Here is a 25,712-nt window from a genome sequence, read left to right on the forward strand (position 1 = left end):
GAGGGACATAACTCCCCTCTTCCCGCCAGTCACTGTGGAGGATAAGGGCCTACACTGACAGCTGCCTTGCTCTGACTTCCACCACTGCCTCCTATCGTAAAGATGGCGGCTGTTTCCCCTTGGGGTAAGCTCCAACTAACAAACCAAGATGGTTTAGTCAGGCCCCTTAACACCATAGGAAGCGCCCCTCGACCCACCTCAGTCTTTCAAAGGTCTCTCGGCTTCTGCTTCAGCAAAATTGATTTCTATCATGCTGGACCCTCTTCTCTATTCAATTTTTTGAATTTTTTTATTTTGATTTTTACCACTTTCTCACCCAGCATTGTTTATCTTTTACACAGGAATACCAACGAAAATTTAAGAAAACGTCAGGTCTATTTCTTAACTTCTTCGAATGGCTTTAAAAAGCCCTATCCTTCCCTTCTGCTTATTATCCTTGGACAATAGAACAAAAACATCTTATAAGTGTAATTACATCACTCAAGCTCCTGTATGTAAGTAATCTAATGACTGCTCACCATAATTTTCATTAAGGGAAAAGAACGTTGATTATTCAGGTCATATATTGTTATTTTTTAATTTCTTAGAGAAATACTGTTTTCAAGCGGGGAACAACTGTACTTCTATGTCACCCGAAACCTGGTGGGGTTTTTTGTGGTTTTTTTTTCTTACAGAGAAGAGCAGAATCAGAGGTGTCTATGCAGAAGGAAAATCGATGCCGTGAAACACTGTGCACGTCCTAGGCCTTTATCCTCAGGTCTGGTCGTGTCCTTGTTCTGCTGTGTGGCTCAGGGTTGCTAGTCCCCGACTCAGATACTGCCTGGTTACTTTCAACAAAGGCATTTGAGCAAGATGAGAGGGAGGAAACTAGGCCAAGTCAGGGTTTTTCTTGCTGTTCTTCTCTGCCTCAGGCAGCATTTCTCCAGGGTCCATCCCTAAAAAAGAATGCCCCATGGTTCCTTCACCCCAAGGGACCGAGGCCTGTCCTGCAGGAGCCCTGTCTAGGCTTTGTTCAACACTCCAGGACAGGGCTGGCTTCCTGCCTATGCTGCTCTCTGTGCATCGCAGCTTTTCCATGACCCGTGTAACCAAGTCCCTGCATCATATTTTCTGTCCTTTAAAAAATATAAAGCTGTGTCTGTTTTTCTGGCTACACCCTGATGGATACAAAACTCCCTGGTGGAAAAATGAACTTAACGATGTGAGCCAGCAGTAGGAGAGAGTCAGAAGTGTCTCAAACCGTAAAACAAGTCAATTCTTGTTTTAAAATAGTGATTTGTATCTTACGGTTTCCCTATAATTACGTGATAAATCTCCATTCTTGTGTCATTTTAATACAATGAATACAGTTAATTTTAGAAGAGAAAAAATAGAGAGCTAACGCATGTTTCCTGGGATCACAGTTCGGCTTATTGTAAATGTCATGTCGTCTTAAATAACAATGCTGATAATAAGCATGACAATATGCAGTTAGGAGAGCTCCGGCTGAGAGTTTCAGAAGTTTGGAAACAGCAAGGACAACAGCAACCACAGAACTATACACAGCCTAAACCGGCATTCTCCCACCTAGATCAGCTTCTAATTAAAGCTAATTATTTTCAATTTTCCCCTCAGCACAAACACGTTTATATAACCATTATTCATTCATAAATATGTATTGTCACCCAGAGCAGTGCAGAAGACCTATTTATCACTTAAAAAATACGGCACTAGTTTGTACCTTATAAATTACCAAATTTAAAATCTATTTTATTACAGAGAGTTCTTTTCCTTACTTTTGCTATTTAACAATGAGCCAGTCTTATATAATGATTTGTAACAATAAAATAAAACAAACTCCAGAGAACCTACATCTTTCTTCTTTCTAAAACATCATTACCTGTAACACACAGATTTCTTGAAGTATGGCTGCAAAAGTAGTCATGAAACAGAATAAATTGAAGTGCCTGGTAAAATTGCAGATTTCTGGGTCATTATAAACGAATTAAATCAATTTATTCAGCTCAAGTGTGGCTTATTTCATAAAATAGACTACAATGTTTGGAAAATAACAATATGCGTATTTTAATATAGATATTAACATATTATAAGTTTTGATAACTTATAACTATAAGTTATAAATTGTTATAAGTTATATAACTATAAGTTATAAGTTATTTTAACTTATAACTATTATAAGTTAATAATAGTGGATAGTGAAGAACTTGCAGATAAAACAAATGTTTGTATGGATAGATAAAAGCCCTCTGATGTGCCTACCTCCCTATCAAATCAGACCAGAAATTTAGAAGATGGAAAATAAAGTGTAAAAGCAGGACACGGGACTGATACGGAAACGTCGATCCTCAAAAGGAAGCACACTGTGTGAATGTACATTTAATAAGCTAAAATGGGCAATAATCAGAGGGAAGAGTCTAACATAAGTGATCACATTAGCAAAGGCAGTTGGAACATTTAGTGCCGATTTTATTTAGTGCTACATAAGGACTCTACAAAACAAGTCTCAACAGAAATAGCTTCTGCTTTCTGTCAGCTTTCAGTTTTAGACTATTCCTGGCAACTGACCTCTCCAACTGGCGTGGAAAACTTTAGTTTGACCATTTGGGAATGAACCATCCCTAAGGGATCAATATGGGACAAAGGAAAACTTAAAAACAAGACTGCAAATTAGGTGTACCATGGTTTGCAAAATCAGACAAAAGTTCAGCCTCTTTGCTGATGGTTTTAAAAATGAAGATTTACTCTATAACCCTCATATGCAGGCTTCATCTCTATCTGCCATACTCACTCCTTTATTGTCATACTAATCTCCAGTAACATCAAACTAACTGCAGTTCCTTAATGAGAACTGCTCTTTCAAATATCCATTTATTTCCACAGGGAATGATTTTTTTTTTTTTTTAAGCAAAATTTTTTCTCTCCCCAACGTGCATTGCTCCTCCATGATTGCTTTCCAAAGGCACAGACCACAAACATTATTATATTTTATCATTTTCCTTGGAGTACTCAAATTATCTTCTGCAAATAATAATATTTTAGACATCATTTGGCACATAGTTAACCTTTTAATTTGCTCCGTACTTGTTGAAAGGTAGGTCTTTTAATTTTCCTTTCATTTTCATGGTACTTAAAAATAAAGCCTGATGAAGAATCCCCATTTGATAATGTCACCCAAAGTAATGCTTCATGGTACACAAAGATATCCTGTCTAATGATTGCGTCATGATAATTAAATAACTTGGCTCAGCATTTAAAACAATGAAAAATAGGATACATCCATCTGGTGAAATGAAGAATCAGAAGGACATCAGAATTTGCATATCTTGACAAGTCTTACTATCTTTGCAAGTTTCCTGGTAAAAGTGAAATTAAAATAGTGTTTTAATTTATATGAATGAAATACATTTTTGAAACAAGACAGAGGGTAATGACTCCACGTCAGTTTGGAGAAATGATAAATATCTGAGCTAAGTTGTTTTGGCTAAAATCGTATAGATAATATAGCTAATTTTGTGATGAAAGCATGGCAAAAAACATAATTCTATTGACTTTCTGAAAAAAAAAAGACAAGTTATATATCAATGTTTTAAAATATATAGGAATGATAATCAGACTGAACATAGCTGGGCAGTGAAACACCGTTATTTTTTGAAGGCCTGAAGAATGATCCTAATGCAACAAATATGTGAAACAAGATAGAGAGTTTTAGCACTTAATAAAATAACTTAGCAGTCCATGAGACTTTGTAGTCCATTAATGTTATTTAGAAGTTTCTGGTCTACTTCCAGGAACAAAATGGACTTATGTAACTCATTTATTTCTCAATGTCCTCCAGCACTAATGGTTTGGCCAGCATGTAGGATATTTTATATTTATATATCTTACACAGCATGTGTGTGTGTATATAAAACATGTTTTATAAGATATGTAATATAAATATACAAACACCTATATAATGTAAATAAAAAAGTATATATGAATGTACAAAATGGTTATGATCATAGACTTCTCAAAACATCTTCCATGTATCAATGAACTATATATCACCGGTTTTAAATGCACCAGTCAAATATTTCCTTATAATAGATACTTCTGGTTTGTATAGAGAAGACATTCTTAGAGAGTAATGGTTTTTCACCCCATTTGTACTGATTTCTCAGTGCCTAATGTCACTCAGAAATAGTGAGCTGAACTAAGCGATGTCAAAACATGTTGGGATCATATGGACAGTTCTGTCCAAGTGATACCTTAAATCAGTTATTTTTTTTTCCTTTTTCTTGTAGAAAATCTGTCAAATATATATTCTATGAGGAATTGCAAAACTTAAAGTATATTAAAAAGTATCAAATTCAAGTTTTATCAATGTGACTTTTAATACTTAAATTGTCCTTCAGGAAATGTGAAGTGAAGCAATTTTAGATTCAGTTAGATATTTTATAGTACTATATAATTCTTCTCTTTTAAAAGTCAAGCACCTTTAATTTTTAGCTAATTCAAGCAATTTTATTAAAAAGAGAATGGAAAACTGTAAATCTTTTAAAATAATGAAGAGTCCCCAAATTCTTACACAAATCTAGTAAAACTGGTATTTACTTTTTACATGCTACCATACATATAGATGGAAAATTTTATTTTGTTGCATTTCCTTAAAATACCGAGCTTTTTAAAAGTGTTAACAAATATCATATATAATTCTATAATGTCTAAACTATTTTAATTACTGAGTAAAGCTTAGTGGATTGTTTCGCATTCCATTAATAAAGAATTCCAGTAGATAAATAGACAATAGATAAATAGATAGATAAATGGGTAATTTATCCAATAGAAAAATGGACACATTATCAGCCAGGGTACATAAAGAAAAATATAATTTTTACTGGTTTAATGAGCTCTATTTGATAGATCACAAATAGCAAATTATTTTAATGTGCATTCATATTATAACCTTTCCCTTCTTTGTCACATCCTCCTACTATGAACATGGTAGACATTTGGAACAGGACATGCAAAGATTTTAAACACTTTCAGGCATGAACAATGTCATGTTAATTCCTCAAGCTGAACGTTAAGACACAACATCAGAATACTAAGCTGCAGCTCGTTTCAACGATCCCCACAGCCACCGTTAGCAGCCTCACCCCTGCTGGAGAATTCTGAAGACCAGCAGTGTGGGGTGAGTTGAGGTCTGTTCTGTCCTTCTTACTGTACCTCCCCCCTTACTACCACGTGTTCCAGTATTCTTTTGCTCTATCCTTTCTATCTTCTTCCCTCACTCAAATTTCTTCTTTTACAGAAACAGGGAAGAGAGATGGGAGAAAAGGACTTAAGGCTTTTGACCTATGTTAGGCTATTTGTGGATGCCTCTTGGCTTCTGAATGACCGCTTTCACGCCATGAGATGTTCTCATGGCTTCCTCAGGGGACTACCATAGGTGTTCTTACAGGAGTTTCATGCAGTACTGTTCCAACAATCCTGCCATGGAAGTAGACAGTTATTCCCACCAATTTTTTTTTTTCCAGCAGAACAGTATTCCTTGTTTTTGCACCACACCCAGTACTCCATGCAATCCGTGCCCTCTCCAATACCCACCACCCGGTTCCCCCAACCTCCCACCCCCCGCCGCTTCAAACCCCTCAGATTGTTTTTCAGAGATACGACCCTCATTAATGAAAGAGCTATCATCCATGATGTTGGTTTACCACTGGGACTAGGAGTTTTACCCCTCTTATAGAATATTACTCAACTTCTTGCTCCAAACAATGAATGCATTCACTTTCTTTTGTATCTTTTAGATAAGTAAACATTGATTGTTCCAATGATGTTTGTAGCTTCTCTTTCAGTCAGTCTTTATCTATGGCTCACATTTTCATACTGTGGATATTTGCAGTATTGGTTAACACTGCAGAAGTTAAGTGCAGAAGTGGGATTAAGACAAAGAATCTGATCCCTTTATGGCTAAATGTCTCTAGCAAAGTGCTAGATGTGAACAAAAGAGATACTGTTAAGATGGCTCATTGGTCTTTGTGTCATTGATTATTTGAGAGGGCTAAATCATGATTACGGTTAGACATAAACATATATAGATTTGATGTCCCCGGAGATACAAAGAATATATAAAACTTGGTAGATTGGTGGAAAGATTGGATCTGTGGGAAAAGGTCTATGCCTGCTTGACAGTCTTTAAAAAAAAATGTAGGTATAAAGAAAAAAACAACTCAGATATATTTGAATTCTTCAGTATATCACACAAAATTGATGATAAATGAGTTGTATAAATAATTTGAATAATACATATAAATATATATGCAAATATGTTTTGTTCAGCAAACTTTCTTCTCCCACATTCATAAAATATTTATTTTAATATATCTCTAAAAGCAATAATTTCAGGTTATTCTCGAGAGATAAAATTCTTAGATAACAATAAAATTAGAATAATATCTTATAATTAAAACATTGTTTTATATGCTTTATTTATGATATACTATAAAAATCATAGAATAACTATATGGGGTCCTGGTAATATATCCATTTTACCAAAATGAAAAGTAAAGCCAAAGTAGATCTATTTCCTTTAAGTGATAAAGCCAATTTGAACTCAGCCTGTCTGATACCACAATCTTCAATTCATGCACAATGCTATGTTGTCTAACTTACATAACGTATTAAGTTAAAACACTATTTTAAAATCACTGTTTGGAATGTAAACAAATGATAATTTGAGCAGACCAACTATTTTCAGATAGTGACACAATATTGCACATATCCGTTGTCCTTTACAAACCATATTACATAGAATTATGGTTTATACATCTTGCCTGAAAGCAAGAGAATGTGAGTAGTGAAATCCTGACAAGAACCAGAGACCTTATCAGACTACTGGTCATTAAACCAAGAGGCAGAGAGATCTCCAGGATGCTCAGGTCGGTTCCCCAGGTTCTCTTCTTTTATACCAGATGCATTAAGGCCAAGGCTAAAATTTTTATGAGAGATGTGGAGGCACCTCATTTGCATGAAGAAGTAATTTAGGTTATGACACCTCTTCATTTTATACTTAGTTACATAATTTGTGTCACATTTTTAGGAAGTTATTCACCAGTAATCATAGATTCCAACTATTTTCATCATAAGTAATCCTATTTGCTATATGAATTCTATAGATTAGCATTTTTCTGCTAATTTTTTTTCCAGATGATTTGCCAGTAGTATGTTTATAAGAAGACAAGACGAGGGGTCCCACTCCCACTTCCTCAAATGAAAGGAGTGAATGAATTATACAGCTGACGTTTTAACCATTTCTGTTCCACAAATTATATTGCTTATGCATTCAAACTGTAGTTTTGAATACATAGTATTTAATAAATATGCATTATCATTAAAGTTAAGAAATTCTGAGATGGCATAAAAATCAGTCTAATATTATTTTGTTAACTTGGAAAGTCACATTTAAATTGTTACATTAAGCATATTTTTAAACCTACATTAATGACAAGTTTGTTTTCTCTCTATTATTTTGGCTTATACATCATAACTCAGCCTCCTTGCATGTATACAACCCTTCCGCAGTTAGAGTTCAATATAGCCAGTAGGCCATTTATTTTTTAAATCTATGGAGCACTATAAAAAATATACAGCATATGGCTATTTCAACAGAGAATACCCAGCAAGTACTGGTATTCAGTAGTTAGTAGTTCTTATAAAATTTAATGCATTCTTTTTATCTAGACTAACATGATAAATGGGATAATCATCTGCAACATTCAGTTTATTTTTCACAATGTTCTTAGTTGTATTTATTCCTTAGAGATAGCAATTCAAATTATCTTTGTTACATATGACACCTAAATTATTGTAAATATATGACAATGTCTAATATTTAAGCATGTATTATATTAAGATTATTTGTGTCATTTTAGATAAATTTCTCTCTTCATTGTTCTTGAATGTTTTGCTTGATGCATTTTTAATATTTTCCATTTACAAGGAACTAATAGTGATAAAGCCTCGGTTAATTAAATGATAATTCCCCAAATGACTTCTATTTATTTAGTGTGTATATGCCGAATAGTATACCATTTTTCTGTAGATTGCTATCTTTTCTATTCTTTTCAGTGTCTATTAGTGAAACATAAATAAATGACTTAGAATAATCACTTGATATTTTGTTCTCATGACAACAGTTAAAGGCCCAAGTCATACCCAAACGATTTCTTATATTCACAATACCTCATCAAAATGCACAAAGGATCTAAGGGTGAAGGGTCAAAAATAGCATGTAATTAGCTTACTCTTTTGCATAAAAAATAGAAAAAAAGAATGGATAGAAATCAAAAGCATAAATTTGACACTCATAGTTACTATTGTTGAATACTAGGGAAGAAAATACAATCAAATTTTGAAAATTAAGCTTTCATTTCATTTCATCTTTATAATGGAAGGTAAGCGCAACACTACTTAAGTTGTTTTTGAAGGCAAGCAGAACTTTCCACCAATTTAGTCTTTTGTCATGTAAACTGACAGACTTGGTATTTTATATGATACTACTAAATTTAACCGAATTTTCTTTTTCTAAAAAAGTACCTTGGCATAATTTTTAAACATTTTAATTAAAATAAAAAGGCTTATAATGTACAGTGTTTTCAAATAAATAGTATATTTTCCTTTGTACTATGTGTATAAAAGAATGCATAAGATGAGTCCAGGCCAATACTCTAATGAAGGGAGTCACCTGGTGACTTTACGCACTGGGGTACACTGTTAAGTAGGCTCGCAGCTGCAAAACTTGCACTAGATTTAGACACACCAAACTGAAGGACTTCTTGACTTGAACTGCTCTTTGTCTCAAACCAGAGATATATGCATGTATACACATACATATATAAACATACATCCATTGCATACGTGTGTGCACATAAACATATATATGTAAATAATTTTTTTTAAAGATTTTTATTTATTTATTTGACAGACAGATCACAAGTAGTCAGAGAGGCAGGCAGAGAGAGAGAGGAGGAAGCAGGCTCCCCCCTGAGCAGAGAGCCGGATGCGGGGCTCGATCCCAGGACCCTGAGACCATGACCTGAGCCAAAGACAGAGGCCTTACCCCACTGAGCCACCCAGGTGCCCCTGTAAATAATATTTTAGTCAATAATTTTATTGACTTGTTCTTACAACAAGCAAAATCTTCACTCCAATTTCCGACCTATACAATTCAACCATTATTTTGCTGGGAAAATGATCCTCTCTGAAATGTAAATTCTGCTCTCTAACCCTCAATCCATTTCAGTTTCAAAATTCACTATTGCATCTAGTGAGCCTAATTAGATATAAGCTTCACGGGACAAATAGGGTGGTTTTGCCCCGTGTGGTGTCATCTCTCAGAAAACTGGAGGTTATCTCAACTCCAGAGACCTACTGACTCCTGGCATTACTACCTGTCTCTCTATTTGAGACTATAAATAGCAATTTCCTGTCCTCTGAGCCTGTAGTGCTGCCATATGTCCTTTGGCTCACCGAAGTCCAAAACAACCACAGCCGGGCTCCTGTTCAGCAATACTCAACTGACAGAAGGGAGACGAAACCAGCAGCTACTCTGCAAAAAAACAGATTTTTCAGAACACTCCATTGGTCTATGCAGCTTTTCCTGCAAATGCCATTTATTACTGTAAACTAGTTTTGGGGTTTGGGTAGTAAAGCAGCACTGTTAGTTGCCTATTCAACACCAACTTCTTTCCTTCTTTTTAATTAAACCACAGACTTTTACAGGTAAACAGTTTCGAGTAACTATTTCCAACTGAGAGATTGAAGACAATCCCGGGATCTCATTCCCCTTGCCAATGATTGCTTTAGAAATTAGAACGCGACACAATTCCAATGAATTACATAAAAGAGGACACTTACTGGGTGCTTCTGGACAAGGTTTCCAGACTCATAAAAAGGAACAGATACAGGAAGATATAGTCTCTTTTCCTTCAATGAATGCTATTGTGTCAGTAAATGATGCCTGAAGCTACAAGAGTTTTAGTGATATCAGAGGAGCTGGCCCGAGGTCAAAGCTGACAATGGCTGGACAGAAAAATCTCCAGATACGAGATAAAGGAGTTTAACCATCAAATGAATCACCCTGCCTCTGGATTTCTTCTTAAAGGAGATAATAATGCATTTTCCTTAAATGATAAAAGAGAGGCAGTAGGAAGCTTCTGTCATTGTATTTGTTGGGTTTTGGTCCATCTTCCATTTACTTGCCAGTGTCTAACTAGGAGATGAAACAACTGGTCTGACTACACGAATGCCCTGGTCTACGAAAGTCTTCTTTCACGAAGGTTATTAGGTAGCATAAATTCTTAAATTAAATATTTGAAACTTCAACTGTAGAGTCTAATACCACAATCCACTGACTACAGCAGCTATCAGGCTTGTTAGTAATGCCCAGTCTTCTTATATAAAAGGTGAGTGGAAAGAAACACTAAAAATGGTTCTGGAAATACTTCAGGAGACTGCTTCTTGATAATCGAAACACGTAATTTCCTCACCCTTCCTGAACAATTAGAAACCTGACAGAAATCAGAAACATGGTTCTCTATATACCACCTATCCCTAAACACTGTAGTAAGAGTGGAATCTGTGGATTCTTCTTGGATCCGTAATAGAATAAACAACTCACTTGGTCTGCAAGTCTCAAACTGGGAGGAAGCCAGAGCTCACTTTAAAATTGTTATTGGCAATGACTATCATAAGTGGCTACCGAATCCCTTTTCATAATTCTCACCGTTCGCCTCCTTGAACCCTTCTCACCAGAGAGGAAATATCTACAGATGTTTCTCTATTTGTTCATTTATTTATTCTGACAGAAAAGTCTTATTTTTTTCTAAAAAAAATGTTCTTGGGGTGTGTTAGAGTATAGGGGTGTAAGTTTTAGAACTTTTTTACATCTTTCTTCAAAATTCAGTTTTTTCTGTTTATTTCCTTTAATTTCTATCTGGAACTCGCTCTGAAGACTCTGATTTTCCTTCAAATCAAGAGTTGTCCTCTGTTGTTACTTGACATTTTAAATTATCACCTCTGTTCCAGTCTATCATCTGTCTGTTTCTCATTATATATAGATAGGATCTCCTAGATATATTCTTCATATAAACATATAAACTTATACAAGTTTAACTTCCAGTGCTTTTTTTTTTTCTTTTTGAGCCCTAGCCGAATGTGTTCTACTTTTGTTCTTCAGTTTTCTGTACCAATCAGTCTACTATTTACTGCTTCAATCAAGGACTCGCATTTACCAATCAAGTTTTCCATTTACATGTAATTACTTTTTATCTTAAATTGATTTTTCTCCATAACTGCTTTCTCTATTTTTATGGATGCAGCATCTTCTTATATCTTTTAGGGAATATAAAATAGAAAATTTCTATAATTTCCCCGTTTCCTTACATATGTCTATTTGAGAAAGAAAGTGGGTGAAAGAGAGCAAAAGGACGATGGATTGATTTTCTGAAATTTAAATGTTTACCTATGATCTGAAATATTTTTCACATTTTTAATAGTTTTTTGTGCTCTTCTGCTGTTGGCTAATTTGCAAAGTAGTTCAGTTTTTGTTTTTGTGTTTTTCTTTTTTCCTTGGAGGAAGCTAAAGTGTGTTGGATTTTATTTAATCTATTTAACAAAAACTAATGGAATACGTCCCAGGTGACAAGAATTCTTTCAGACTCTACACATATGACTGAAATAATTGGCAAAGACTTATTTCTTTGCATTACATGATAGAGCATCATTCCCCAGTAGAATTTTCTGCGGTAATAGAAACAGTCTGTTTGTCTGATATGGTACCCTCTAGCCACACTTAGATATTAAAGCGGAAGAACCTTAAATTTCAATCTGATGTGAGTAATGTAATCAAAAAATTATATTTTAAATTTTATTTAATCTATAAAATTTAAATAGTAACAAGTAGTTAGTGTCTCTGTATAGGGCCATTCAGGTACAGAGGGTGAGAAATAATAAAGAAAGAAAAAAAAAAGACATGTTCAGTTAGGGAGAAATTCTAAGTGCAAATAAAGCAGCGCAAGAGGGTAGATAATGACCGGATGTGGAAAACACTGTTTTTGTTTGTATAAGAAGAAACCACCTCTCTGAAACATAAGAAGTGAATTGACACCTTAATGGTATGACGGAGCCACCTATGCACATATTTGCTATAAACATTTTCAAGGAGAGCATGAACAAAGGCCCTGAGGTAGTGGCAAACTTAGAAGGATTCAGAAACTAAAAGGACAGTACAGCTGAATGTGTACACACACACACACACACACACACACTTATGTATCAAACTTTTTAAAAAATTTCTAATGCATGGCTGTGGGAAAACTAGTCTAACACCTAGCTTTCATCATAATCATGTCCAAGGTTATGGTTATTATAAATTCTCCCTACCATGCAGCTATAGAGCCTCATCTTGAACAAGTTTGCTACATAATAATATAATTTTGATGAATTTTACCTATTCATTCAGATGATCTTTCACAAGGGCAACACCAAAATGTGTTATTTTTATCAGGAACTAATTTGTATAATTTCAGTAAAGACTGACTCATTTTTTTCTAAGTGTGGTGGGACTCTATATTATCCATCTTCCTTTTCATTAGGATCTACATATATGGAATCATTAAATTATATAATTTGGAAAACTCTTTTTAGGAGGAATAGTAAGAAATTATGAACAAGGTTAACTATATGAGAGAATATTTATTTAAAATAAAAAATAAGGGACGCCTGGGTGGCTCAGTTGGTTAAGCCCACTACCTTCGGCTCAGGTCATGATCCCAGAGTCCTGGGATCGAGTCCCACATCGGGCTCCTGGCTCGGCAGGCAGCCTGCTTCTCCCTCTGCCTCTGCCTGCCTCTCTGCCTGTGCTCGCTCGCTCGCTCTTTCTAACAAATAAATAAATTTAAAAAATAATAATAATAATAAAAAATAAAAAAATAAATTAAAACCAAATCAGACATTTCTTTAAAAAAACTGGAAAAAGCAAATATTAACAAAACACAAATATATTAACACTATTATAATTTACTATACCTGATATAACCTAAGAGTACCTCTATCCTAAAACTGTTGATTCTTTATAATTTGGTTGTCTTCCCATATGTCAACTATTTTGTAATATATTCTATTGTGAGAAAAGAAAATAATTCCAACTTTTTCTTTTAGGTTTGTTGAATTTTTTTAACATTAAATGTAGTTTAGGGAAACAACAGCTCATGATTTATTTTTTTAAAATGTCACATTGCTAACTTATTCGTCCAGTTTTTACTCTGAATGTATTTCTTTTGGCATAGTCCATATATCTGCTTTTGAAGAAGGTGGTCCAGTGGGGCTAGATCCTCGCTATCCATACTCTTCTCCCACAGAGATGGAGGTGGAGATGGGAGGGGGTGCCAGTAGGAAGCAGGGAGGTGGTTGTTGAAAGCCAGACAGGCATGGAAATGATTCAAATAGTTTACCAGGCACTTTCTTTGTCCAAGACAACCACAAACCTCGGACACATGTGGAAGTTCCCCACAACTAAAGGTTCATCAACCTCATGGTTTACCTTTTTTTTTTTCTTTTCTCTTCTTCTCTTTTTTCTTTTCTTTCCCTTCCTTCCTTCCTTCCTTTCCTTCTTTCTTTCTTTCTTTCTTTCTTTTTTTTAAAGATTTTATTTATTTATTTGACAGACAGAGATCACAAGTAGGCAGAGAGGCAGGCAGAGATAGAGAGAGAGGAGGAAGCAGGCTCCCCGCCAAGCAGAGAGCCCGACGTGGGGCTTGATCCCAGGACTCTGGGATCATGACCTGAGCTGAAGGCGGAGGCTTTAACCCAGTGAGCCACCCAGGTGCCCCTTTCTCTTTCTTTTTTAAGAGAGAGAGGAAGAAAGAGAATCTTAACCAACCTCCATTCTCAGCAGCACAGAACCCCATATGAGGCCCGATCTCATGATCTGAGCTGAAATCAAGAGTCGCATGCTTGACCAACTGAGCCATGCAGGTGTCCCTACTTTCTCTAGTCATCATAGTCTGTTCCTTCTTCTCTTGAAAGATTATTTGGGTACTTCTTGATTTTGCAGTTTCATCAGTTTTTTTTTTTTTTTTTCAGCATGTTTTGATTGCTCAAGAGTTTAAGATAATATTTTTAAAGTTCACCAAAGTTGTTTTATTCTTGCAGGCATAAGAAGCGTGAAGTTAGATGCGTATACTGTGAACAGTGGTGGTGTCTGAGTCTTATTAAAATTTTGTATTAATTTCTCTTTATTTCTCATATCAGGAATGGTAAAATGAATGACAAAAGGAATAGTTTTATGATCAGAGAAAAGATGGGTGGGTCAGCGAAGAACCAAGAGGCAAGAAACATTTCCTTGACTGAGGTTATTTTAGTGTGGTGTTGACTACCTGTGATTGGGTGGTGTACAAAACTAATGCTTTCTCATGTGGGGTTGGTGGAGGTGGTCATCAAGAAGATTTAACCAGCAGTTGACCTGTGACTGGACCCAGGCATTTTGGAAGCTCCTCTTCCCCTCCTGGTCATTGCTATGTACTTCCTAGCCAACTTTCCCATAGCCAGAGCTGTATCTCTCAAGGATACATCCTTGAGAGAACAACAGTATGTTGTTATACTATCTGAACAATATATTTGACTAAATCCATTTAAGGTCTCTATATAAATTCGGGATTCTTGTGGGTGGGTGATAAGATCTATTCAACTTGTATACCCAAAACAAATCTCATCTATAGGTTACCTTGGCTCTTAAACCTGCCACCTAGCAGTATGGAATGGTCTGCCATTTTCTTCAGTCTTTCCTTGCTCTCAATGTGTGGGGGTCAGTTTCACATTTCACCTGGGGAACTTCCAAGGTTGCACACCAGCCTTGTAATTTCCCCCAAACATTTCCACACTGGAAAGTTCCCTAAGTAACATGTAGCTTGGCCTCTGCTTTTCATCTGGCTGCTTAATTCATATCACTTCCATCTCAGATTCTATGCACAGTAGTAAATTCTATCTTCTTTCTGCTGATATCATTTGTCATTCTTAGATGGGATTCTTTTAAAATAACCCAGCCTAGCTGGGTTAAAATAACCCTGCCCTATCTGCAGGGCCTATTTCTAGTCTACAGGAATGAAACCACAGACTATTCCAGCACTTTACCCCACTACAGAGGCCACTTCTACCATGCTTTTTCCTGCATACTTTTTAGACATGAATTATATATGAGATTCCCGTGCAACCTTAATTTCATGCAAACCATATCTAATTCTTTGTGGGGTTGATATAAAGCCAAATGCCACAGAACTCTAACAATTTTTCTATAAAATCTAGTTGTCCACATCTTCAGCCTTTTCTGTTTTCCCATCAAGGTACAAGGTGTTGGTCTAAGATTCTCAGAAATGATTTATCCATTGGTAAGATTGTTTGATAGTTATTCAAGTCTTCTACATTTTTATTGGTTTTCTGTCTACTGTCTTCTTAATTATTGAGCTAGAATTACGAAATCTTGGAATATAACTGTGGATTTGTCTATTTTTCTTTTCAGTTCTAAGAGGATTTGCTCCAGGTATTTTGAACTCTATTGTTTAAAGTGCAAGAATACTTAGGATTATGTTCTCTCAGTTAGAAGTCTCATTTATAAATAAGTCATGGTCTTGTTATCTCTGGTAATATTCTTTAGCCTAATGACCTGTGTCTTATAATAATATAGCCTAATGGCTTTTTTTAATATAAATGTTTTATTTGCAACGTTTTAGATTTAAAAGAGACAGTAAAGACTGGCCTTCTATATTCTTCATTCAGCTTCACCCAATGTTAAGATATTTCATTACTGTGGTATATTTGTCAAAACTAAGAGACCAACATTGGGTCATTACCATTACCTAAACTCCAAGCCTTCTTGGATTTCACAAATTTCACATGTAATGGCATTTTTCTTCCAGGTTCCAATCCAGGATACCACATTGCATTTATTCATGTTTCCATAGTCTCCTCAGATCTGTAATAATTTCTTTGTCTTTCCTTGTTTTTCATCATCTTGATTATGTTGAGACACTTTAGTCAGTTATTTTGTAAAATATCTCTTAGTTTGTGTTTCTCTGATGATCTTTTTTTTTTTTTAAGATTTTATTTATTTTAGAGAGAGCACAAGCAGAGGGGAGGGGCAGAGGGAGAGAGACAAGCAGACTCCCCACCAAGCAGGGAGCCTGACACGAGACTTGATTCTAGGCCCTCAGGATCACAACCCAAGCCAAAGGCAGACACCCAACTGACTTAGCCACCCAGGCACTGTATCTGATGATCTTTTTATGTTTAGACAGAGTTATACTTCCAGAGTTTGAAGAAAGAAGATCATAGCGGTAAGGTACTCTTCTCATCACATAATATCAGACAAGTCCAAAAATGTCAACATGATCACACAGTTAAGGTATAAGGTATAAGAAACAAGGTATCTTACATAAAAAAAATAAGTTTTATTCCTTCCCAAGTTACTGTCTTTCTGTTCACATACTCTGTTCTTTCAAAGTGAATCACTAAGACAAGCCCCACTCAGGTGGCATGGGACGATGATTAATCTTCATCTCCTTGAGAGAAGACTATCTAGATATATTATTTGGAAATCTTTTGTAAGAAAGATTTTTCTTTTTCTCTGTCTTTATTCGTTGAGTCTATTATTTATTTATAATCAGGATGGACTCATATATTTATCACATACTTTGTGTTATAATCAATACTATGTTGTTTGTTTTGTTACTCAATTTGTTTTTCATTTCCAATTTTTCATAAGAAAAACCTTAGGTAGATTCCAAGTCTTTTTTCTTTTCTTTACTAACATAAGCAGTTCATGTTATAGTTATCTTTATATCTTTCAAGGAATGTTTTATTTGTGTTTCACAAATTGTAGTATGATGTTTCTTTTCATGCTAATTGATCTAATTATACTTCTAATTTTTCTTGTGATTTTTTTTTCATATAAAAGTGCATCTTTTAATTTTAACATTTGGGGGATTTTTTTTCCATTTTATTTTATTTTATTTCTTTTCAGTGTTCTAACATTCATTGTTCATGCACCACGGGATTTTCCAAATAATTATTCATTACTGATTTTTAGTTTAATTCCATTGTAATCAGAAAGAATGTTGTCTACGATTTTAGTCCTTCAAAGCTGAGGCTTAAATAGACCAGAATACGGTTCATTTATGTGCTATTTCCACTTATATTTGAAAAGAATGTCAGCTGGGGTATACTACAATTATCCTAAATGTCTTTTAGAACAAGTTGGTTTTTACTGTTCTTCAAGCCTTTCACAGTCTTATTCATTTTTTTGGTCTACTTGTTCTACCAATTACTAAAAGAGGAATATTCATAACTGTAACTAGACTTGTGGATTTATTTATTTTCCTTTTAGTTCTGTCAGGCCTTCCTTCATTTATTTTGAACTCTGTTGTTATGTTTCTACAGATTCAGGTTTGTCTTCTTGATAAATTGGCCCCTTTTTTATTGTGGAATATCTTTCTTTGTCCCTATTAATATTCCATGTTTGGTAAGTTACTTTCTCTTATACTGATATAACAACTCTAGCTTTCTTTGGATTAGGAATGAATTTAATATATTTCCATCATTGTCATTTTATAAAATTATAACTCTTGTATAGAAGATAAAGTTGGGTATTGACTTTTAACCTACTAGACAATCTTCAACATTTTATTTGCATGTTTATACAATATAATTTAGTGTAATTATTGTATAGTTACATTTAAATATGCTATCTTGCTGTTTGCTTTCTACTTGTATTTTTTGTTCCTTCCTCCCTATTTCCTTGACTTCTTTTGAATTAATTATTTTTTTAATGATAAAATTCATCATCACTCTTGGCTTTTTAGATATTTTCTATGTTTGCTCTAGGTTTTATAATATATATCTGTAACTTTTCAGTTTACCCACAACTTCACATATACTATTAGAAACACAGCATATCCTTACATTTCCCTTCCAAGTATTTTATAATAGCTTTCATGCATTTTCATTTTACACCTTATAAATCTCATGTTTTACTATTGTCTCAATTATCTTTAAAATAGACCAAATATATCTATTACATTTACCCACATATTTTTCATTTTTGAAAGTTTTTTCTTCTCCCCATTTTTTCCAGATTGTATTTTATCTGTTTTCTTCAGTAATTTTATTATGATATATATTAATGTGGTTTTATTTAATTTTCCTCTGCTAGGATTTAACTGACTTTCTTAAATCTGTAGCATATAGATTTCAATATATTTAGAAAACTTCTGGTTATTATTTGAGTTATTTACTGTTTTTTCCTTCCTCTCCTTTATTTCCTTCTAATAATCTAGTTACATGCATATATTTCTGCTTGATATTCCACTACTCACAGAAGCTATATTCATTCATATTTAGTCTTTTTCTTGTCATGATTCATTTGTATAAATTCTATTGCTGTATCTCTAGGTTCACTGGCCTTTTCTTCTTCAAGTGTCTAATCTTTTGATATCATATAATGTATTTTTCATCTCAGATACTCTTTTTCATATATAACAGTTCTATTTGGTCTTTTTAATGCTTTCCATTTCTTTCCCAATTATATATATTTTTTCCTTTATATCTTTGACTCTATTTACAAGATTTATTATGTCTACTCATTCTATCATCCTCACCATTTCTGGTTATTTCTATTTACTTCTATTATTTTTATTTCCAGCCATTACTCATATCTTCCTGCTTGTTTGCATATTGACAATGTTTTACTGGATTCCAGATATTGGAATTTTACACTTTTGTCTGCAGGCATTTATTGTTTTCCTTTAATGAGCATTAAGATTTATTCAAGTCCATGATTCAATTATTTGCAGATGTATTTGGTCTTTGTGAGGCGTCCTTAAAAGTTTTTGTTTTTATTTTAATAGAGGTTCCAGGGCAGCTTTTATTCTGGGTCAATTTAACCCCTTTCTGAAGGCATATTTCTGAAGACTCTACTCCATGCCCCATATATAAAGATCTTTACACTCTAGGAACATGGATGATTCCAGTCTTGTTCTCTGAGAATTGTTCATCTTACTGCTTTCTTTGGGCAGCCAGGGAGTTTTCCTCTCTCACGCGTTTACATCAGCACTCAACCAACATCTTCAGCAACTCCTCTGGAAGATTTCTAGATCTCTTTCACTATGATGCACTGGCTTCTTGTTACTTTGTCATGCAAACTCTCAGCATCTCTGAATTCTACTTTCTCTGCAACCACAAGGCTGTGTTTCATTCTCCCTACCTGCACTGGGGTCTGGAACCACTCCAAGTAACAAGTTAGGCAAATGTAGTGTCCACTCTATTTCTTTCTCTTTTCTCAGACATCATACTCAGAGTGTCTTTGTCTAAAATTAGCAAATCATTGCTGCATATATTTTATCTAGTTTGCTATTTGTTTAAAGAGGAGTGCACTAATTCCTGTAGTGTTTAATAATTCATTGATGGAAGTAGAAGTTATATCCAGTTCTTCAGTTTCTAACAAGTGGTTTATTTAGAAATAAAGAATATTTTTTAATTAAAAATTCATCTAACCAGCCAAATAGGCAAGACAAAACAAAAATGAAACTTTTTAAAAATATTTGGATAAAATTAAATATTGTGTCATATTGTACCAAAGAGTGTTTTATCACTTTTATTTATATTAAGTAAATATTTTAATTAACACCTTCTCGCTGTAATTTGCTTATAGCAAACTAACTATAATAAATGAATAACAGCACCCAGGAAGACAGTTTTCTTACTACTTTAGTTAGCCTGCTTATATTCTCTCAAAATTATTTTTGCATGCAGGAGCATAAGGGAATTGAAAATGGATGTATTTCTAGAAATTAGTCTTATAATATTTATCTTTTTTTCTCGATAGCATACAACAAAATAATTTAGAAATAAAAGATTATTAAAAACTGGTAACATCCACTAATATTGAAATTTTTACTTGTGATTTACATATGTGTGGACTTTAATATGTCTAATTTTTTGATAAAAGATTATATTTTTCCACTTGCTCTGTATATATTTAAACACATCTGTTTTCTTTCTAAATGATAATTTTCCCTTGTCCTAGTCCACTTGGGTTGTTATAACAAGAATACTGTAAACTAGGTGGTTTAAAAATAACAAACATTTATTTCTTACCATTCTGGAGGCTGGAAGTCAAGACCACTTGGCACCTGAGTTTCAGCAGATTTGGTGTCCGCAGAGGGCCCTCTGCCTAGAAGTCTGTCTACTTTTCTGTAAACTCATAGCAAGAGAGCTTTCTCTGTTCTCTTTTATGAGAGCACAATCTCATTCATGAGGGCTCTGCCCTCAGGACCCAATCACCTCCCAAATGCTCTACCTCCTATAAACATCACCTTGGGGGGTAGGATTTCCACATGCAGATTTGGAGTCAGACAAAAACATTCAACCTAAGCAGCCTCTAAGAATATACCTTGAGGGGTGCCTGTGTGGCTCAGGCGGTTAAGCGGTTAAGCGGCTGCTTTTCCCAGCTGGGTGGGGAGACTGCTTCTTCCTCTCCCTCTGCCTGCCGCTCTACGTGTACTCTCTATCTCTCTGTCAAACAAATAAAATCTTAAAAAAAAAGAATATAATTTGAAACTAACTCCTTTTGTTGTTGCTGTTGCTGTTGTAAGCTTAAGGTGTACAACCTGTTGATTTGATAAACATATTGCAAAATTATTACTACCATAGCGTTAGCTAACACTCCCATCCTGTCACATAATTGCCATTTCTTTTTTGTAGTGAGAACATTTAAGATTTACTCTTGAGCATTGCTAAAATTAACAAGTCAGGAAACAACAGATGTTGGTAAGAATGAGGAGAAAAGGAAACCCTTTTACACTGTTGGTGGGAATGCAAGCTGGTGCAGCCGCTCTGGAAATAGTATGGAGGTTCCTTCAAAAGTTGAAAATAGAGCTACCTTATGACCCAGCAATTACGCTACTAGGTATTTACTCAAAGTTACAAATGTAGTGATCCAAAGGGGCATGGGCACCCCCAATGTTTACAAGTAGCTATGTCCACAATAGCCAAATTATGGAAAGAGCCCAGATGTCTATTGACAGATGAATAGATAAAGAAATAATGGTATGTGTATGTATGTATGTGTATACACACACACGCACACACACACACACACACATATATAGTAATGTGTGTGTGTGTGTGTGTGTGTGTGTGTGTATATATATACACATATAGTAGTATTCCATCATATATATGATGGAATACTACTCAGCCACCAAAAAAAGAAAGCTTGCCATTTGCAATGACATGGATGGAACTAGAGGATATTATGCTAAGTGAAATAAGTCAATAGGAGAAAGACAATTATCATATGATCTCACTGATATGTGGAATTTAAGAACAAAACAGAGGATCATAGGGGAAGAGAGTGAAAAATAAATACGGTGAAATCAGAGAGGGAAACTCTTAATCTCAGGAAACAAACTGAGGATTCCTGGATGGGAGGAGGTGGACAGATGGTGTAACTGGGTGATAGACGTTAAGGAGGGCACAGGATATAATGAGCACTGGGTATTATATAAGACTGATGAATCATTGAACTCTACCTCTGAAGCTAATAATACATTATAAGTTAATTAACTGAATTTAAATTAAAAAGAGAAAAAGGAAAAAAATCTACTTTTTAAGCAAATTTTAAGTATATAGTGCAATATTATTAGCTATAATCACCAGGTGGTACATCCGAACCCCAGAACTTATTAATCATATAACTGGAAGTTTGTACCCTTTGACTACTATCACTATTCCCCTATAGCCCTTAATAATTAACATTCTACTTTCTGTTTCTATGAGAGTTCTTTTTTTTTTTAATTAAAAATAATCATGGCATAAATTTGCCATTTTAAGTTTTTATTTAAATTTTAGTTAGCTAAAATACAGTGTAATATTAGTTTCAGGTGTACAATATACCGATTCAACACTGTCATACAATAACCAGTACTCATCACAAGCACGCTCCTTAATCTCCAATACCTACTTAACACCCCCCCCCCACCAACCTGCCTTCTGGTGACCATCAGTTTGTTCTCTATAGTTAAGAGTCTGTTTCTTGTTCCGCCTCTCTCTCTTTCCTTTTGCTCATTTGTTTTGTTTCTTATATTCTACATATGAGTGGAATCATATAATATTTGTCTTTCTCTGATTTATTTCACTTAGCATAATACTCTCTATCTTCATACATGTCATTGCAAATGGTAAGATTTCATTCTTTTTTTATGGCTGAGTCCCATTTTTAGTTTTTTTAAGTAATGATTTTTTTTAATTAAAAAAAAACAATGTTATGGATATATATCATATTAAATGTAATCTATTATGTTCTAGCAGATATAAAAATCTTCTATCTCCTAATTTATAAGAAAAAACCTTCAGTATACTATATTGCTAGCCATCATACATTTCAAAATTCAACATAACACCTAAAAATTTCTGGGAAGGCAGTTTGTAGAAGTTTTAAGAATTTCGTTAAAACTTATTTCTACCATTGTTACCTTTGCCCCCCAAAAAGAGGGCAATAGAATTTTCCTCATTCTTAGATCTAATGGAAATGTCTCTGTGGCAACCTGTCCAGATTAGAGACAACATGTACAAAGGTGAAATTTATTACCTCTGCCAGGACAATGTGCTCTAGGAAGAAATGCTTTCTCTGCTCCTTAAGCAGGGACGACTATTTCAAACACTGTGTTTCCAAAAAGTCATTTCTATGACTAGTGTTGTCACTAACTCAATTATACTCCTTCTAGTAATGAAGGTACAATATATGACAGTTGTAGTTTCTAGACAGTTTTCTTTGTTAAGATTCAGGAAAAAAACTGAACTATCCCTCATTATCTTCTTCCTTCTATCTATCTATGGTAGGCTAAAGAAATCTATTCACAATGCCACAACATGTGCTGATATAATTCCTTATTATTTAAAAAGTGGTTCTCAAAGTTTTAGGAAGGAAACATATGAAATAAAAGTACAGCTTGTGAAGAAAAAAAGCAAAAAAGCCTATACGAAAAAATCTCACACAAACTTTTTTTTTTTTCGAATTAACTTTGTGTGATCCCTGCATTGTATGTAAAGATGCCTCATAATGGTTTTCTTTGGGTGTTCCAGCAGATTATAAGTAAAATTCTCAAAATAGGCTTCCTCATTTATTGTCAGAAGTAAGATAAGATGCTGACTTTTGCAATACGTTGATGGAACTATCCAGAGACAAACCAAGTACAACTTCTTAACTACAGAGAACAAACTGATGGTTACCAGAGGGGAGGTGGGTGGAAGACTTGGGGAAAATATGGGATAGGGATTAAAGATTACAGTTATCATGATTAAAATAAAATAAAATAAAATAAATTAAAATAAAATTTTAAAAGATACAGTTAAAAAAAGAAATATCCATGGATCAAAATCTGATTAATATTAAATAGAGCAATAATGGAAGATAAATTTCTCCTTTATTTAACCAATATTTTTTATCAAAGCTATCACATCTCATAAGTTTTAGGATTCAGACTACCTAAGATTTCACCCATAGACAAAGATTTGGAAAGACAAATATAGAAAAAAGATATCCTGGAGAAATTATCACTCTTTGTCTTATAATATAGTTCTATATCCAAACTTTGAAGTTAAACAGAGGACCCTAGTGAGCTACGCTGAATTTTGGGGGTCCAAATGTTGTTTTTGCCTAAGCAAGGAAATCCTAAGTTGACTAGGACAAAAATAAATTGAGATGACTCTGGTGCCTATCCTCCAGGCCCATCCCAAGCTGGAAGCCAATATGTTATGGTGCTATGAATTTTTTTCCCTGTGGTTTATAAAGAAGAAATTGAAAAAACAAAATGAAATGGTTACAACTCAGAAACAAGGAACATAAAATGAGGTATCATTAATTTTATTTGCTTTTTTGCTCTTGCTCATTAGAAAATAGATGTTCCTATGGAAAAAGAAATAATCTCTGCAAAGTCAGTTGATGAAAATGAATTACTGCATTTCACAGATGTTTTCACTTTAAAATGGAATATTATGATGGTGCTAAAACTTTTTACCACCATTACTGTAATTTGCATATCATTACTACTGATGTTTATATTTTGAGAAGTTGAAATGTTTTTGAGCTCATCATAACCTAGTACTAATGATTCTCAGTACATCTGTGGAAAACCAACATCTAGGCAGTTTTCTCCAGCTCAGTCTTTGATGAGTTTGCAGTGTCTTCCAAAATATTCCACTAAGATTTTGTATGTACTTAAAAATTCTGCTTTATGTATACATAATCTGAAACTTAAATGGAAGGTAACAAATCAAAATTATGTGGCAACAGATGAATGTACTTGAATTCTGGCATCTGTTCTAATGAAAGCATTTCAGTGGACTCATGCTATATTTTCAGAATAGCCAGATCATTTGAATTCTGGATTCATAGGGAACTAACGCTTTGTTTGCAAATAATGAAGTGAATTAGCCTTAATTTAGAGTCTGAAGTTTAGGGGAAAAAAAAAAATCTAAATGCTGCAGGTGTCAATAGAAGAAGACTCTAAGGGAAATAATTTGAAATGTAAAATATTTCAGGACAGAAATAATCAGCAAAATTGAAGTCAGAATTAAAGAGTGAAAACCAAAGATAATAAACAATTAACAGATGTATTTTTTAAATAAATAACCTTAAAGTGGAACCACAGCTCTCAGTGTATAGTTTCATTATCTATTATCTTCAAAATAGGGGTAATTTTCAAAAGCCTATGAACTTCTCTGGGTGCAACTATATTTTTCATTTTCCTGTTTTCCACGTAACCGTGAAAGTATCTTGACCATTAACCACACACATAACAGTTATGCTAAAATTATCGAGCAGTAGCTTGCATGATGCTGCATTTCCCACATAAACCAAGTTTCAGTCGCATGAACCTTCTAATTCAGGACCGTATGTGCCTTTGATTAGCTTCAAGCAAAATAAAAACTCTAACTTAAGCATGTTAAATGTGAATCACTCTTCACGTAGGCAGTCCAGGGCTAGTATGACTGCTGCTCAGTGACATAAAAGAGCCAAGCCCATGTCTGTCTGCTCCATCCTCGGTAGATCGTTTCCGTTGTTTCCTCAGGTCACCTCATAGTGGAATCACAAGCTGGTGAGGCAGCACCAATACCAGGTTTTCAGAAAGAAAGAAAGGGAAAAGTACATGCCCGCTTCCCTTTAACAAGATTTCCTAAAAGTCCAACATAGCTGTTTTGCTTACATTTTTTAGGTGAGAATATAATCTTGCCATAACACTGAGCTGCACATGTTGAGAAATAGGAAAGAATAAAAACTGGAGTTCTGAAACTAAAGACAGAGAGGAGGACAGACATGGGATCGCAACTAATAGTTCCTGCTACACAGCATATTTGCTTTTTTTTTTTTTTTTTTTTAAATTCTGGGACTGGAATATTTGTGTCCTGACTCTGCAGTGTCGGATATATAACCAAAATCTAGAGTATTATGACAACAGAATACTATTGACTCTAGATTTTCTTAAGTGCCCCAAATATTTTCCTGCATTATGCTATTACTTTCACATATGTCAAAATCAAAACAGAGACACAAAAGAACTTAATCTTTTAATATTCAGTATTCTCTACTTCAAATATGGCTCATTTCTAACTAAGCA

The sequence above is a fragment of the Enhydra lutris genome, unplaced genomic scaffold (genome assembly GCF_002288905.1).
Source record: "Enhydra lutris kenyoni isolate GAN:26980312 unplaced genomic scaffold, ASM228890v2 scaffoldscaffold1, whole genome shotgun sequence".
Classification (NCBI taxonomy): Eukaryota; Metazoa; Chordata; class Mammalia; order Carnivora; family Mustelidae; genus Enhydra; species Enhydra lutris.